This window comes from Nicotiana sylvestris, chromosome 2 (genome assembly GCF_000393655.2).
Source record: "Nicotiana sylvestris chromosome 2, ASM39365v2, whole genome shotgun sequence".
NCBI lineage: Eukaryota > Viridiplantae > Streptophyta > Magnoliopsida > Solanales > Solanaceae > Nicotiana > Nicotiana sylvestris.
Window position 1 is genome coordinate 16455658 of NC_091058.1, and position 15346 is coordinate 16471003.

At 34.6% G+C, this 15346-nt stretch overlaps 1 long non-coding RNA gene across 1 annotated transcript; it reads left to right on the forward strand.

Moving 5' to 3' along the window:
• Window positions 1-7970: 7970 nt before the first annotated feature.
• Window positions 7971-9336, forward strand: LOC104236818 (uncharacterized). The gene is made up of 2 exons (XR_713520.2): window positions 7971-8363; window positions 9185-9336. It is a non-coding gene; the product is annotated as an uncharacterized lncRNA (long non-coding RNA).
• Window positions 9337-15346: the final 6010 nt, after the last annotated feature.

Here is a 15346-nt window from a genome sequence, read left to right on the forward strand (position 1 = left end):
GACGTAGAGAGAATTCTCAATTCTTTGCAACAACATTCAATCCAAACAAACAATGTCTTTTGAAAACCCAATTTCGAATTCAAAGCTTCAAATCTTTTTAATTGTAATAGCCCAGCCCGCTAGTGATATTGTCCGCTCTGGGCCTAGTCCCTCACGGGTTTAAAACGCGTCACTAGGGTCTAAAGCTTGTTAACTTATATACCCAGCACCCCTCTTGTGTTTTGCCGATGTGAGACTCTGTCTAAAGTCTGGGATGTTACATACACCCCCTCTTATGGACTCAGCGTCCTCGCTGAGGTTTGCCCCACCTCATGGGATTTGCCTAGACTCAGCACTGAGGTTTTGCCCCGCCTAACCGGAATTTGCCTAAACTCAATTGATCTCTAACCTACATCGGTATGACTGACACAAGAGTGGCTCTGATACCATCTGTAACTGCCCAGCCCGCTAGTGATATTGTCCGCTTTGGGACTAGACCCTCACGGGTTTAAAACGTGTCACTAGGGTCTAAGGCTTGTTAACTTATATACCCAGCATCCCTCTTGTGTTTTGCCGATGTGGGACTCTGTCTAAAGTCTGGGATGTTACATTAATAGTTGTTAATGGTGGAGGGGTTACAAATTTTCGCTAGTTTTAGAAGAGGAAATAGTGGGTGATTGAAGAGGAAATCGTGGGGTGTGGTTTGATACGTGGGTGAGGGGATGGGATTTGGAGAGAGAAACTTGGGGGGAGTGGGAATATACGGTAGAGTTAAATTAGGAGACTAATTAATACCATTAAACCCCTAAAATGTACATAAATGGTAATTAGGTATATAAAAGGTAATTATATTAAAAGTTAAGCGTGGAGGGTAATATAGTTTACTATATGACATAAGAATGTAAAAATCTCTATTCTAGATATCCATTTTGATGTGTACCTCATGCTCTTTTGTTACGCTGGACAATCCAATTCTTAAGGCCCAGTATTTAAGAAAGGAATTTTTACCTTTTATAGCAAAAATTAACACCTTATTTATTTTAAATAAATACCATTTAAAAAAATTATATTCTATAGATAGCTTTTAAGGTTTATAGCAAAATATTTAATTTTGGTTACCTCCTAGCCCTAAGCCACTAAATACGCAATTAGTTACATTATTTTCTTTCTCTCTCTACTTTGATACATCACATTCTCTTCCCCTCCCATTAAAATTTCTCTGCTACGCCGACGGTGACAATCGTGTCTTCTTTCAAAAAATTCTTTAAAAATATGTATTAGCCCCAAAGCTGCTGACACAGGTCAAACATCAAGATTTTTTTATAAACTAATCCCGAAGCAGCTGACACAGGTCAAACATCTCAGTGTCAAGGACGGGTAAATCACATGTGTGGTTTCTTTGCTTGTGCTGGACAGAACCATTATCTGATCTTCTTACACGCCATTTTCAGAATTTCAGGGTTGAATTCCGGATCTGTCTTCATATAACCTTGGAATGATATGGGCAACAAAATTTTCCCTTGATACTTCATCTTCCGGAATGTTAAAATCATTCTTGACCGTCGTACCACTGCCGCGTCCCTCTCCGCCCTTACTGCCCATCTTTCCCGTTCCCTTTACATTGTAATTCAATGTGTCTCGTTGTATTCCATGTATTTCATTGTATTCACTATCTTTTTTTCTCATTGTATTTCAATGTATCCCGCTGCATTCACTGTCTCGCTATATGCCATGAATGTATTCATAAGTTTTTTAATTAATATAATTTATGTATTCAGATGTATTATATAATTTCTCTGAAGATTGCTATGTTTTTGGGGTATTTTTCGGTTGAGAATCTTTTTTATAACTGAAAATACAAAATTTGTGTGTTATAATTGAGTTTGTTGAGTTATATTAGGAGTCTATTATGTTAATTGATTCACTTTCCGTTTTAAAAACAGTGTAATCCCCTATTTCACGCCGTGAATACAGTCGAATACAATAATTTGTCCAGCTGTAATCTCATGTTTCACTCCATGAATACAGTCGAATACACTCGAATACAACAACTGATTAGCTGGACTTCCCTGATTCACGCCTATTTTTGCTACTGTATTCATGAATACAATAGCTTAAATATATCAAATACATCTTATAACTACATAAAAGATATCTATAATTCGTAATATAGCAAATAATATTTATAGATGGCTTATTACTACTAAAAGATAGTGCTTTATGAAAATTTTCCTTTTAAGAAATCGATTTTGGGCCTAAACCACATTGCTGTTGTTGGATAGTAGCTGATGAGAGAAGGGCAGAAGGCAAAAATCCAGAGCTTTTTTCACAGAATACAAGACTTGGAGCAAGATTGATTTTAACGGGAACATGAACAAGTTTAATTCTATGGTTTAATGTATTAATCTTCATTTTGATAAATATTTTTTTTGGCTATTAGTATTCGAGTCATCAAACAAATTTAGTAGACAATTTATTGGTATTCAGATAATTAAATTAGTATGTCAAAATGGAAAAGCATCGAAAAATAATTCCCAATCACCTCAGCATGCTTGAAATAGAAAGCAGAGAATAAGGAGCATAAATTAAGAATACATAAAGAAATAGGATCTCAAAAGAAAACAATTTCACAGAAGAGATAATTTGATCATGAGTGTGAATATTCTCCTTGCTACATTAACTTTTCTTTGCTATAAATTTTCAAATTTTGTATGTACATCGATACATATGATATCGATAGAGAAATTGGAAAATGTTCTTGAAAAAGAGAAGGGCAAAGTTGATTGATGTCATATGAGTTCATTGATATCAAACTGTTTAGGTGTGGGATAAGGAAGGATCGTCTTTTTACCAGAAAGAAAAAGGCCAAACACATAGACAGGCCATTAAATTTGGCTTAATTTTTTATTTTGGCATTTTAATTCAGTCTTGTTTTATTTTGGTCCTTTTGTTCTACTTTAACACAAAAGCTGACTAGATTTCATGTGTGATTTGTCTCACCCTTGTAGGCGCGTGAGAGTCATTTTTTAAGCCAAATTTCATACTCCCAACGCAGAGGCGGATCCAGAATTTAAATTATATGGATTTAATTTTAATATTTTTAACATTGAACGCATTATATTTTTAAAGTTATAGATTTATATCTATTATTTTTGCAATTTTAATGAATTTTTACTCGTCAAAAATTATAGGTTTAGTTGAACCCGTAGTTATTACTGAAAATATATATATAAAAAAATTTCCTGAGGGAAGGGGGCAGAAAAACGAAAAAAAATAATAATTTAAAATTACAAAAAAAAAAATTGCTGGGGGGGGGAGGCAGTGGGGTGGGGGCGGAAGTAGCAGCTTGGTATTTCTATGCGCAACATTTTTACCTTGGATAAAAGTTTTTGTGTTAAAATGGAATAAAAGAAATGAAGTTGGAGGGCCAAAATGAAACAAAATTGATTAAAATACCAAAATAAAAATTGGGCCAAATTTAATGGTCCGTCTATGTTTGGCCCAAGAAAAATAAGGATGGACCACCAGCACAGCACCTGAATAGTGAATAGTGAATACCCATACATTAGTTGCAGCACAGACACGTCATGGCAATTAAGTCTCTCAACATTCGGCGATATACCTACTTTTTCATTTTGTATAATTGGAAGTATTTGAAAAAATTTCTTAAAATCTTTTGTAAGCTACATGACTTAAATCAGTATGTAGAAGAAACTCAAAATCCTTGAACGCAACTTTTTTTGAACAGCAATTTGTCTTCAAGTTTGTGCCCTTCGTTTGCTAAAGATCGGCACATGTCGATTTGCCCTCATCTTGATATGTGTAATTAGGAGGGGCAAACAGGCGGTGTGTCGGGTCGAATGTGGTTCGGATCGAAAACGGATAATAAAAAAATAGATAAATTATTCAATCCGACCCATATTTAATACTGATAAAGAAAAGGTTAATCGGCGGATAATATGGGTAACCATATTATCTTTGACTTTTTGCATATAATCACTTTTGAGAGAATTCCTAGTCTCCCTAACTTGAGGAACCCCCAATTTGAGGCTTTACAAATGTAAAAGTTAGACCTATTATGACACGACCCAAAATTCACTAAGTGTCGTGATGGCGCCGGACACTGCTGTCAGGCAAGCCAACCAAAATACTAAATTAAATTCTCGTTTTAATAATTTTTTAGAACTATGATTTCCCTTCAATTTTACCAGTAAAAGATAATCGTTTCAAATCAAATATGAATGTTAAGCAGTTAATACAAGATATCCCATAATCATCCCAGAACCCGGTGTCACAAGTGCATAAGCATTTACTATGGAATAAAATAAAATACAGTAACTGTCCGGAATACAAGGTGGACAGTAATGACAACACCATAAAATACTCTGAAGGGGACTCTGCTGGCTGCGGGTCGTCTCGACAAATGCAGCTCACCTAAGTCTCCGTATCAACTATGCCGCTATGCTACTAAGCCACTAGCCACATATGAAGCTGTGCAACAAAAATGCACAACAAGTGTAGTATGAGTACGAAAACAACGTGTACCCCATGAGTATCCCGTCTAATCTCGAAGAAGTAGAGAGGAGAGGTCGACTTCGACACTTACTAGTGGTCCAATGATAATATAGCAAAAATGTGAGGAGATCAAGGAATTTAATAAAACAATAATTAAAATTCATAAAGCCAGATAGCAGGTAAACAACTTCCCAAATAATAATGGATTTCCAAAGATTTACCTTTCATTATCTTTATCAATTCTCCGGCCAGAAAAGGCAAATGTCAACATCTATAAATCTCAAGCAACAATACAAGCATGTGCATTTCATGATGAGGTCATACCGCCCGATCCAACATAAATGTAAAATGTGCACTGCTGAGGGTCGAACGACGCGAACCATAGATGCATCTATTACCCCGCTCGCGAATCATCCATTGACGCAGTCAACATAAAATAAACAAATACTCTGCTCGCGAATCATACATGTGACACAGGTACACATAGAATCACATATTCAAACATTTAATCAAGACTTCATTAGGGAACAACTATCCAAGGAAAATCCAAATTCTTTTTTTTTTTTACGATTTAAGAAAAATGAAATTTAATCCTTTTAGAAATTCATTTACCAATTCGATAGAATTTAAGCAATTCAAACCGCCAATAGGATTACAGATATTTCCAAGTACAACATACTTTTAGGTCCTAGACTATCCGGACAATAGCATAATAGTAGCTACGCACGGATTCTCGTCACCTCGTGCATACGTAGCCCCCACAAATAGGAGCACATAACCAATTAACTCACCTATGGGGACAATGCCCTTTTACAAGGTTAGAAAGGAGACTCACCTCGCTCCGAAGATCCAATCCGGCATTCCACGCTCTTCCGAAGACTCGAATCGATGCATAATGCTCCAAAGCTAGCCAATAATTATGCAAATCCATTAATATATGTTAAATTACTCATTACAATCCAATTTATAATAATTCTTAACCCTGATCGAAAAGTTGACAAAATTGCCCTCGGGCCCACGTGCCTGAAGTCCGAAATTTTTCGAAGATAAAGTTTACCCATGAGCTCACGAACTCAACTATATGATTTTCGCTTAATTTCATACCCAAAATCGTGGTCAAAATCCAAGAATTAAGGACTTGCTTGAGGCCTCAAATCATATCAAACAATGCTAAAATTATGAATCTACCTCCAATCCAATGTAATGAACTTTAGAATCTCAAACTTCTACATTCGATGCCGAAACCTATCAGATCACGTCCGATTTACCTCAAATTTTGCACACAAGTCATATTCGACATTACAGACCTGTTCCAACTTTCGGATTGGAATCCGACCCCGATATCAAAAAGTCAAACTCTCGGTCAAACTTCTCATTAACCTTCAAATTTCTATCTTTAGCCAAATGACTTCAAAATGATCTACGGACCTCCGAATTTATTTCCGATCGCGCTCCCAATACCAGTATCACCATACGGAGTTACTCCCAGACTCGGAATCCTGAACAGACATCGATAACACTGAAATGCACTTCAACCCAAACTTATGAAATTCTTCCAAAATGCTAACTTCCACAACAGGCGCCGAAACGTTCCTGGGTTTTCCAAAAACCATTTCGGACATAAGCCCAAGTCCGAAATCATTACACAAACCTGCTGAAACCTTTGAATCCCGATTCTGAGGTCGTTTACTCAAAAATCCAACCTTAGTCAATTCTTTCAACTTAAAGCTTTTGAAATGAGAATTCTCTTTCCAAATCAACTCCGAACTTCCCGGAATTCAATTATGACCGTGCGCACAAGTCATAATACCTGAAGTGAAGCTGCTCATGGCCTCAAACTGCAGAACGACGCGCTAGAGCTTGAAACAACCGGTCGGATTGTTACACATTGGTTACACATTGGTTACCCATTGGTTATCCATTTTCTAAATAGATAATATGGTTCTTATCCATATTTGACCCATTTTTAAAAAGTTCATTATCCAACCTATTTTTAGTGGATAATATGGGTGGTTAACTGTTTTCTTTTAACTATTTTGCCATCCCTATAAGTAATGGTGGTCTTGTTCGCTTCTATTGAATATTTGCAATCTTCACTATGGATATTATAAGGGTGTTCCAAATCTAATATACATGTATAATAAGTAATTTTAGAAATATGTACGCAATATAATTTTTTTATATACACATCATAATTTTTTGCTAAAAGGTGTTCTACTGACCCCCTTCATTATATGTGGCTACACCACTGTGTTCTCCTTATTGATAAACCTAACGGATTTGTTTCCACTTCTAAATCTTTGTATACCAAATATTTTGCTAGTGTTAGGACACTCCCAATCTTCCTGTCCATTTCATTATCCTCATTTTTATCTTCTCTTTAGATTTAGCATTATCAGGATTTGATACTTTGAACTGTTCCATTGAATTGATGGACTTAATGTTAGCAGCAACAATTTGTGTCGCTAGTATAATTTACAAGGGAAACTTTAAAAGAATACTAAAAAGTACGACACGACATGAAGAATATTACTATAGTACAACTTAAGATGAAGCAACGTGAAATAAAATCTGCAAAGTGATAAGGATGTTTGATCTTTCAAACGCATTAATCTAGGGACCAATCAAAAGAACTGCCTTTTAAATTGATAGGATTAATTCTACTCTTATCTACTATCAACTTGAGAACTATTTTTAGTGGTAGATAGTGAAAAGCCCTTATATAATTGTCTTTAATTTCTTAATTATCTCTTGAAAAGATTTTAAGATTTCACTGAGAATAAAATCTATTCCGCTTTCTGGTTCTATGGTGCACCAAATTCAAACACATGTTATATTTACCTCTACTTTAATTCATGGAAACATAAGATATTTGCGATAAGAGTAGAAACATCACTCGCCAGTCGTCCCTATAACAGGTTTAAAAGTTGTTTAACATTTTTGTCGAACATATAATTGTTATATCCCGTGAGTTTAACAATATTGACACCCCTGGTGGAATAAGCAAATCCATAATAGACTTGGATAGACGTCGGTCTAGTTATGCCCGTCGTAGTCTATTTATCCAATCAGAGAATGAAGTCTCATTTTTATTGTAAAGACTGTAAACATTTAATTTTTGCTCTTTCTATTTCTCCTACATTATATTTTTTATAGGTTTATTGTGTGTGTTTATAGATTCTAGCATTGGATTATTAAGGGGGTTTTAAGGTTTAGATTAATGCCATTTTCAGTTGAGTTATGCACAAATCAGGCCCAATTTTTTAGCCCAATTCGGCCGACCCAGTCCAATTGTTGGTTTGTCAAGACCCGGATCAAAACGACGTAGTTTCATAATAAAACTACTCCATTTCAATAAATGAAACATGATCAAATCTTACCCATCCATTCCATCTTAATCCAATGACTCTCATTCATTCTTGGCCTAGGTATTTAAATCCTAAAAAATCTGAAAATTATCCCCATTTTCACCCATAATTCTTTTCTCCTTCCCCTCTCTTCTCTCTCTTTTCACTCTCTCTTTGCCGCCTTTAGCCGCCGCCGGAAATCACCCACCGACGGCAGACCACCTCCAAACACCTTAAAATTCACTTTTCATATCAAACCAAATCCTTCAAAAACCCCTCAACTCTTTGAATCTTAGATCTAGAAAATTTTACCCGTCATTTTTTTTGCCCAAATTCTTGAAGCTCTAACCACTACCACCCCATAACACCTACATCAATGGATAGAACTCCTCAAGACCTACCTATTGATTCCAATTCTACCCCAAAAATCTGGCGATCATAATCCGGCCAAATTTCTGCAACCTCCCCGAACACCCTCTTTTGGCATACCACCATTTTTTCGGCCTTTTGATTTGTAAAATGGTAAAAATCCTATTCTTTTTCATGGCTGATTTTTTATTTTATTTTTAATTTTCAGATTTTATTTTGTCTCTTAATAATTATTTTAGCATTAGTTTTTGATGTTCGAAATATTAAATTTCGTGTTTTTGCACTTGTTGAAGTGGTAAAATTATTTTGTATTGATGAAAGTGAGGTAGTGAAGAATTACTTGAGAGTATAGGGTAATTGTTTTTTTTTAACTGCTTCAAGACTTTGTGCGTACAAAACTCAAAAGTCATTTGTTTGGTAAGAAAATATAGACTTTTGGATAATTTTTGAATAAAAGTCTATCTTTGAATAGTGAAGAGCAGATTTTGTTTGTAATATTCTCTATTGGACAAGATTGAACCAAAAAAGTCTTGCTTTTGAATTTAAGAGCAGATTTTGTGAAAAAATCTGTCAAAAAGATTGACTTTTAATCTTTAAATAGCTGGTTGTTTTATCAGATATAAAAAAGAAGAAGGAGGACACTCCATCAAACTTAGAGATCTCTACATACACAAAAAAGAGGAAAAAATCAGTAGCTATAATATCCCTTAGCAGCTGAAAATTGTGAGTTTTTGTGAGTTGATTCTTAAGTGAAAAACTTGCTTAAGGAAAATAGAGTAGTCTTGAAAATTTTTTCTGGAGTTACATAATTGTTTGTTTCAACTGTTTTGCTGGGGTATTTCTAGTTTATTTTCTTGGGTTTGAATCTACCGGTTGTCGCTGTCTTTTGCTGTTGTTGCTGCCGTTTAATCGTTTTGCTGTTGATTTTGGAAAGAGCTGACTCTGCTGTATTTGTTCTTCTTTCTGCTGTCCAGGTAATTTTCGGACCATGTAAACTCATAAAATCGAGTTGGAATGAAAGATAATGAAGCTGGAAAATATTAGTAGCTTTATCCTTCTATTGTAATTCATTTTTATATGCTCTTGAATGTTTGATAATGTTATAACGATATGTTAGTTAATTAAATTGTGTTAACCATCTTTAATTATTTTTATTTTTATTTTTGCTAAAGCATTAGATATAATTCCACTGGGCGTTTGGTTGTCTGAAAGGAGCATATATATTAAAATTTGAACTCTTGTATCTATGTTTGTCCCTTTGTTGTCACCAAGCTAAGTTATTATTATTATTATTATTATTATTATTATTATTATTATTATTATTATTATTATTATTATTATTATTATTATTATATTTTAGAGTCCCAACAATCTTTTTATCTCTTAAAAAATACTTATTTTAATAAGGTAGTTAAGTTGTAGATTAGAAATACAATGTATAAACTTATTTTGTAGATAGTTGGATATGGATTGCAAATAACAAGATAGGGCCAAATCTATAACATGGCTTCAAAAGGTCATATCTGCAGATTTAAAGTCCAAGAGCATATGGGTTTTTGGATTTTGTCTTAGACATGAGCTCATTTGACTCCATCAACCCAATAGTGGGCTGCCTCATTCAATGTCAAGACAAGCCCACATCTTACTAGTTTTAAGCAATGTCAATTAATAATGGAATTTTTACCTCCTATAGCAAAGGTTAAGACCTTATTTATTTTAAATAAATACCATTTAAAAAAATTATATTCTATAGATACCTTTTAAGGTTTATAGCAAATTATTTAATTTTGGTTACCTCCTAGCCCTAAGCCACTAAATACGCTAATCAGTTACACTATTTTCTTTCTCTCTCTACGTTGATACATCCCATTCTCTTCCCCCATCCCATTAAAATTTCCGATCTCCTCCTCCTTCCAACGAATTTGTGCAAAACCCACCTCAAATATTGCTCCGACTTCCACATCCGACAACTGCAACGGCATATTCCTAATGGTTAATCAATTATTCTTAGTGAAAGAATAATTACTTTCTGCACACGATAGATTGGTAATTTGGTATTTGAACTTAAAGGACAACTCCACAAACAGGGAATAGATTTTTTTTTCTTGCTTCAATAACATAGTTTGGGGTTGCAGTCGTTTTCTTCTTCTACAGGAGACGACTCCAACGGATTTGGATCTTTTTCGTTGTCTTCTTTTTTTTCTTCTTTCTCTCAACACTGCTTATGGAATCATGGTCGGAATTCGATGGGTCGTCGGAAATTGTCGACTAAAATTGATCGTCTGAAGTTTGGGGTTGAGCAATTTGAAGATTCTGTTACCTTTTTTTTAAAGAGCATTTCAATGTATCTCGTTGTATTTCTATGTATTTCATTGTATTCAATATCTATTTTTTCTTTGTAAATCAATGTATCTCGTTGTATTCCATATATTTCATTGTATTCAGTGTCTTTTTTTCTCATTATATTTCAATGTATCCCTCTGGATTCTGTCTATTTCATTGTATTCATTGTCTCGCTATATGTATGAATGTATTCGATTGTATTTTTTTAATTAATATAATTTATGTATTCAGATGTATTATATAATTTCTCTAAAGATTGCTATGTTTTTGGGGTATTTTGCGGTTAAGAATCTTTTTTATAAGTGAAAAATACAAAATTTGTGTGTTATAATTGTGTTTGAGTTATATTAGGAGTCCATTATGTTAATTGATTCACTTTCCGTTTTAAAAATAGTGTAATCCCCTATTTCACGCAGTGAATATAGTCAAATACAGTCGAATACAATAATATGTCCAGCTGTAATCCCATATTTCACTCCATGAATACAGTCGAATACACTCGAATACAACAACTGATTAGCTGGACTTCCCTAATTCACGCCTATTTTTGCTACTGTATTCATGAATACAATAGCTTAAATACATCAAATACATCTTATAGCCACAGAAAAGATATCTATATTCCGTAATATAGCAAATGGTATCTATAAATAGCTAATTACTACTAAAAGATAGTGTTTTATGAAAATTTCTATTTAAACATTCACTATATCCTCTTGGTAAAAGAAGTCCATATCCGGCTCGATTTGGGTCCAGGAACAATTCAGACGGAGACTTTATTCCAGTTTCTAAAATGTCGAGTGGCCAACTAAAATAATGTATCTCATGACTTTGCTTACGAATTATCTTGATCACTTAAGTGTTGCACTTGTTAGAGTTTGTCCTCATTTTTTTAATTCTTTTTGAGTTTTTGCATTACTCGATCGAAGGGTAATATATTTATCATAATTGATTTTACTAAAAGGAAAACAAAAATCTCTTCCATATTTGTTTGATCCTTTTTCTTAAGAAATGTATTGGACTTGTATATATTGGTATTATTTATAATGCAAAGGCAAAAATTTCTTTTTGAAAAATTCATTTATAACCAATAGTCATAATTCATTTTATTTTTTCAATCTATTTCCAAGTGGCTTCTTGCATGAAGCCTTAAATCCAAGTGTTGAACGGCTTTGACAAGTGGCTATGCAAATCTACCATGTGTCTTCATGCATGGAAGATTAGGTACACTTGTCAAATGGACTAATATATTTGGACAAGTGTTAAAGACTCTCTACACTTGTCATATATGCAACTTCCCTAATTGACGATAAATAAGATGATCATTAGCCATCATATTCACTCAATTCTTAACCAATAATTCATCTTGCTAATCATCACTTTCTTCCTACAACATTTTAATTTCTGTAACAATTACAGAAAAAACTTTCATCTTCTCTTCTTTCTGGGCAACTTTTTTGTGCAAATTCTAAACTTTTAGCCACGAGTGCACGTGTTTGGAGGTGTTGTGGAAACTTGGGGAGCGACCGGTCTTAACGATTTGCACCCAGTCGGGCCGAAACCGCTTTCAAGGTAGTGACTTGCCAGGACATAGTATTTTTGATAAGTTGTTCTTCTTTCCTTCTGTTGAGTTTCTTTTTAAGATGAAAAAGTCTTAAAAAGAGGGTGAATGGGAAATGAAGGGAAAATAAAATTTTGAGTGAAATTTTAAGTTTCCCTCTCTTGACAATGAGACATTGTCCCATATTGGATGAGGAAAAGGCTTTTGGTGGGTATATATACAATTGCTCTTCTTGTAGCTCTTAAAGAGTTAAGAAGAAGGCCAACCTCGCGTCGTCGTCGTCGTCGCTCGCTCGGCTTCGGCTTCGGCTACAACTTCGGCTTCGAATTTGGATCGATTGATTGATTAATTTTTTGGACCAAATTTATTTGTTAATAGTGAATATTAATATAATATTATCCGTGTTTATAACGGAGTTTTCCAATCCGTGGATAGAATCCAAGTGTTCCAGCAGCCTAGTGTTTTTCCCACCATGGCCAAGTGCTTGCTCCATAACAGCAAGTGCTCCAAGTGATTGCTCCAATAGCAACATAGTGCATGCTCCACCATGGGAAAATGAATGGCATTTCATCAGCTGGTTGCACTATAAATATGTGCAGTAGCTTGTTGAAAATATACAGACAGAAACGGAATTGAGAGCAATCTGCCTGTTGTTGATCTCCTCTTCAGTTCAAACTCAACGTTGGCTATAAATTGCAGTCCTTCCACTCAGAATTCTCATTCAACTTCTGAGTTCTCCTCCCTTGTTCTGCATTGTTTTAAACTACAAACAAAGTAACCGTAAGTGTGATTTGCTGCCGAACTTTGTGTTCGCTGAAACACTGGGGTTTGAAGTACTGCTACACCAGTGTGTAATTCGTTTTATCTTGGGAGGAAATAATCCATAACCTTGGGTACTAGGAGGGATTAAATTCCTTAAAGAAACATTGTGAATTTAGTGGGCTCGAATTAATTACTTTTTTGTTTATATTTTCGTTTATACGCTAACTTTATTTTCTCGAGAATTATTATTTACAAATACAGCAAGTAAGAAGATACAACCAACAAGCTTAAGGAATTTTATTTTATTTCTGTATTTGTGTTATACTTACTGCTCTGGAGATTAAAACCTTTGTGGTTTTGTCTACTCCCGTTTTGGAGATTAAAGTCTTCGTGGTATTTTGTTGGAGATTAAAATCTACGTAATTTTTTACTCCAGTTTTAAAGCCTTCGTGGCGGTTTGTGTGAGATTAAAATCTACGTGATTTTTTCCTCCAGTATTAAAACCTTCGTGGCGGTTTGTTGGAGATTAAAATCTGCGTGATTTTTTTACTCCAAGTTTAAATGTTTACTAAACGTTTGTTTGTGTCATTCTTTTACAGAAAAAAATGACGAATGACAACGAAAACCAAACTGGTCTGATGGTGACTGCCAATGCATCGACATGGTTTTCGAAGAAGGGTCAAGCAAACATGATTGAAAAGCACGAAGATATTGATGACTTGTGTGCTATGGAGTGGTGGATTGATTCTGGAGCCACTCGCTATATTTGTTCTGTGAGGGAAGAATTTTCTACATATGCTTCTGCTGGGCCCGAAGAGACGCTTTCTATGAAAAATGCTGCAACAGCAAAAATTGAAGGATATGGGAAGATATTTCTCAAAATGACTTCTGGCAAAGTCATGACTTTGAACAACGTCCTTCATGTTCCCGAAATTAGGAAGAACTTAGTCTCTACTGGACTTCTTGTAAAGCACGATTTCAAGTGCGTGTTTGTATCCGACAAGGTGGTGATAAGTAAGAACAAAATATTTGTAGGAAAAGGTTACCTTACTAAGGGTCTTTTCAAGCTGAATGTAATAGTTGTCGAAAATAATAATAAAACTTCAGCTTCTTCTTACTTACTAGAGTCAAATGATTATGGCATGTACGTTTGGGTCATGTCAATTATAAAACCTTGCGGAAAATAATTAACTTGGAAGTATTGCCTAAGTTTGAATGCTAAAAATCAAAATGTCAAATATGTGTGGAATCTAAGTATATTAACCATTTTTATAAGTCGGTTGAAAGGAATTCAAATCCTTTAGACTTAATTCACATAGATATTTGTGACATGAAATCAATACCATCTCGCGGTGGAAAGAAGTATTTCATAACTTTTATTGACGACAGTACGCGATATTGCTATGTTTACTTACTTAAGAGTAAAGATGAAACAACAGACGCATTTAGGCAATATAAAAATGAAGTTGAAACACAACTTAACAAGAAAGTCAAAATGATAAAAAGTGATAGGAGTGGTGAATATGAATCTCCTTTGAAGAAATATGTCTAGAATATGGAATTATTCATCAAACAACAGCCCCTTATATGCCCCAATCCAATGGGATTGCGGAAAGAAAGAATCGTTCATTAAAGGAGATGATGAACGCATTGTTGATAAGTTCTGGTTTGCCACCGAACTTATGGGGGAAAGTTGTTCTTATGGCTAACCGGATACTAAATCGAGTACCCCATAGCAAAACACAATCCATTCCATATGAAAAATGGAAAGGAAGGAAGCCCAGCTTGAATTATTTGAAAGTGTGGGGGTGTTTGGCAAAAGTGTAAGTTCCTAAACCCAAAAGGGTAAAAATAGGACCGAAAACAGTTGATTGTATTTTCATAGGATATGCGACCAATAGTAAAGCATATTGATTTCTGATTCATAAATCAGAAAATTCCGGCATTCACAATAATATGGTTATAGAATCAGATAATGCTGAGTTCTTTAAAAATATATATTCGTATAAAAAGGAATGTGAGTCATTTGGTGAAGGATCTAAACGACCTCGGGAAGAAACAAAAGAAAGTACATTTAATCAGGAGGATCCAAGACGTAGTAAACGTCAAAAAACGTTTACTTCGTTTGGATCAGATTTTGTGACTTTCTTATTGGAAAATGAGCCTCGAACTTTTAAAGAAGCTATGTCTTCTTCAGAATCATTGTTTTGGAAAGAGGCAGTCAATAGTGAAATAGAATCCATATTGAACAACCATACATGGGAATTGGTTGATCTTCCTCCTGGAAATAAACCTTTGGGTTCTAAATGAATTTTTAAAAGAAAAATGAAAGATGATGGCACTATTGATAAATTTAAGGCAAGACTTGTTGTCAAATGTTATAGACAACAAGAAGGTCGTGACTACTTTGATACATATTCTCCAGTGACGAGAATTACATCCATACGAATGCTAATAGCTTTAGCTGCAG